We start from the raw sequence: 3,435 nt of genomic DNA, 5'->3' as shown, positions 1-3,435 counted from the left end.
ATTATATTTTATATCTAGGACATTACCTCTTAGATTGAATGGTCATGACAGATCTAGTCTAATAATTTTTCAAATAGGAAAATAAACCATAGAGACAATATTTATGATCAATGCCACCTTTCAGCATGAAGGGGGTGGCAGGTAGCCTAGTGGTTAGAGCGTTGGGTCAGTAACTGAAAGGTTGCTGTATCGAATTCTCACGCTGACAAGGTAAAAATCTGTTGTTCTTCCCCTGAACAAGGTAGACCCACTATTCCCTGGTAGGCTGTCATTGTAAATAAGAATTTATTCTTAACTAATTTACCAGGTTATGTAAAGTTAATATAAAAAATGAAAAGCATGGATTTTCTCTCCAAGTGGTTCTCCGACAGAGGTCGTTATTACGCCTTCGACAGCAACAAGCACGTGTTGTTGTCCTCCGGGTTCCCATAAATCAATTTTGTAGTTTATTTTGGCACTGACTTTAACCCAGCAGTAAAATCTCGCGTAATTTGGTCAGCTGACACACTGCCACTGGACAGGGCCGTTGCCAGTGAGTCGCTTGCATCAAAGATTGTGAACATTGTGCGGCTTGCATCGTGCTATACCTCTGTGGCGTGCAAAGCTATTAGCTAGTAACAGAGGACATACGAAAGATCCGGGAAAGGGGTGTCGTCTGAAAGCTGGAAACTGAAAGAAACAACTGAAGTAAGGAACAGATATATCGTTATCACTATTCCGCTCTTATAGCATTAGCTAGTTAACTTCCGCGTGTGTAGCTAGCTAACGTTAGCTGGCTAGCTAACATAGCTAAGTCACAACCACAGCCAACTAACGTTAGCTAGTTAACTAAGTTAATAACTCGAGGAAAGTATTTGCTTGGTAGTTAACTGGAAGGCACAGCCCATGCAATATTTCTTGAAGTTCGTATCATTTGGGTTTTCCGGTTAGCTAGTTATCTAACGTTACCTCACAGATAGTAATAAGGCCGGTTATTTATACAAATCCTTGGTTACCTAGCTACGTAGCTAGCTAACGTTAGCACGAAGACCGTAGCAAACGTTTTGAAACGGAAACCGTTTACTCCAAACGTAAAACGTTTTGCAACGAAAACTAGATTTTCTATTGGACAAATTCAGGTAGACCCCTCCCCGTTTAATTCTGTTTGCTTCCGTCTGGTCCTGTTTGGTTCCTAGTGAATACGTCGTCACAAATCTGGGACCAGCGCCCATAGCGATCATATAGCTAATTCTATACCAGCGTCCTTGCTAACGATTAGTGCCGTTGCTAACTAGTATAGTTGGTCCCTCTGGCATATAAATATATATCCACCCTGCTGGTCCCAGAGCCATGCATTTATAGAATTGGGCAATGCTATTTCTACAATTAAAATGCATTTACATCCATCTAAGGCATCCATGTTAGCTCCCCATTAACATTACATGGGGAATACTTGAACAATGCGAAGTAACAGTATGTCTAGATTTATAACCATATTAAACATTCTGAAAGTTGGCGCTGGCTGATCCCATTGTTGAAATAGCTCTGGGATATTAGAATCCCGTTGTCTTAACCTTTGTCATCTTCAACCTAGGTGTATATGCTAGTCTCTATGCTAGTTGGATCCTGTTGGCTAGCAAAGTACCCATATGACAGAAAAGTGCTGACAGTGAGGCTTGGTACGGGCTAGTAACGTTACTCCGTACCATACTATTGGTTTATGGCTTAGGCTAATGTTACCTCCTGCTGGGATAGCATTTGGTTCTTGAGCTAGCTTTGACTGTTTAAATATTTACCAGCTAGCTACCTAAAGCAAAACAACGTGGCTAGCTAAGTTAGCTAGATACGACATTTAAAAAAAACTATCTACTATACCTAGTGTGTGTGAGAGACTGAGAAAGAGACAGAGAGACTGTACCAGGACCACTAACATACAAACTTGTTATTCATATGGAGGATAGTTTTTTTGTAACCTAGCAACACAAGAACAGCCCCTTACTCACAGTCATCAAGGTGGCTAAGAGGAACCACTTTCTGAACAGATTAGTAACTGTGGTCTTTTAATGATTCACGTAAGCCCACGGTGCATCAGAGGTAACGATGATGATCTCTGTACTCATGAATGTGGGTGTAATACTGTTTACCACTCACAGGCCTGATGTTATGTTTCAGGTTTTAAGTTTTAATGTCACATGCACAAGTACAATTCTTTCTTGTTAGCTCTAAACCCAACAATGCAGTAATGAATATCAATGTTGCACTAAAAATAACTGGAGGTAGAAAAAAACACAAGAAATATAAATAAAAGGAACATGAAGTATGTAAGCTATGTACAGGGCCAGTTCTAATACCAGATTTACACTGCGCAGGGTTACTGGACTGCTAGACCTTGATATGTATAGGGGTAAGGTATCTAGGTATTTTATTATGTCGTTCTGCCCCTGAACAGGCAGTTAACCCACTGTTCCTAGGCCATCATTGAAAATAAGAATTTGTTCTTAACTGACCTTCCTAGTTAAATAAAGGTAAAAAAAAAATATATATATATATATATGTGTATATCTCTCTCAACATGGACTGTTCAGAGAAGACTGTGTGAATCAGTCCTTCATGGTCGAATTGCTGCAAAGAAACCACTACCAGAAGAAGAGAAGAAGAAGAGACTTGCTTGGGCCAAGCAATGGACATTAGACCGGTGGAAATCTGTCCTTTGGTCTGGAGTCTAAATTTGAGATTTTGTCAGACGCAGAGTAGATGAACGGATCATCTCCGCATGTGTGCTTTGCTTGCCTGGTTAAATAAAGGAAAAAAAAATTAAAAATGTACCGGATGTGCAACGGCTAGCTTAGTTAGCGGTGCGCGCTAAATAGCGTTTCAATCGGTGAGGTCACTTGCTCTGAGACCTTGAAGTAGTGGTTCCCCTTGCTCTGCAAGGGCCGCAGCTTTTGTGGAGTGATGGGTAATGATGCTTCGTGGGTGACTGTTGTTGATGTGTGCAGAGGTTCGCGCCCGGGTATGGGCGAGGGGACAGTCTAAAGTTATACTGTTACACATACAAGACATGAAACATGACCTAATACAGAACCTTAATAGATAAGTACAGCTCAAGGACAGAACTACATCAATTTAAAAATAGCATGCGTAGCCTACATATCAATACATACACACAAACTATCTAGGTCAAATAGAGGAGAGGTGCTGTGAGGTGTTGCTTTCTGTTTTTTTAAAACCAGGTTTGCAGTTCATTTGAGCGATGGGAGTTCCATGCAATAATGTCTCTGTAATATTGTACGCTCTCTTGAATTTGTTCTAGATTTGGGGACTGCAAAGACCCCTGGTGGCATGTCTGGTGGGGAAAGTGTGTTTTAGAGCTGTGTGTAAGCTGACTATGCAAACAATTTAGAATTTTGAACACAGTTTCTTATAAAAAGAAGTGATGCAGTCACTCTCCTCAAC

At 40.7% G+C, this 3,435-nt stretch overlaps 1 protein-coding gene across 2 annotated transcripts in view; it reads left to right on the top strand.

The window, feature by feature from the left end:
* Nucleotides 1–487: 487 nt before the first annotated feature.
* LOC112221104 (ecto-NOX disulfide-thiol exchanger 2) overlaps nucleotides 488–3,435 on the top strand; it is a 302,937-nt gene continuing 299,989 nt past the window's right edge. For both annotated transcript variants that reach the window (XM_042303217.1, XM_042303213.1), the window contains exon 1: nucleotides 488–687. The gene's annotated coding sequence lies outside the window, so the exon portion shown is untranslated. The remainder of the gene's footprint in view (nucleotides 688–3,435) is intronic.

Source organism: Oncorhynchus tshawytscha, linkage group LG21 (genome assembly GCF_018296145.1).
Source record: "Oncorhynchus tshawytscha isolate Ot180627B linkage group LG21, Otsh_v2.0, whole genome shotgun sequence".
Taxonomy (NCBI): domain Eukaryota; kingdom Metazoa; phylum Chordata; class Actinopteri; order Salmoniformes; family Salmonidae; genus Oncorhynchus; species Oncorhynchus tshawytscha.
Note: the sequence above shows the minus strand (reverse complement) of the source record. Positions and strands in the feature narration are given on the sequence as shown.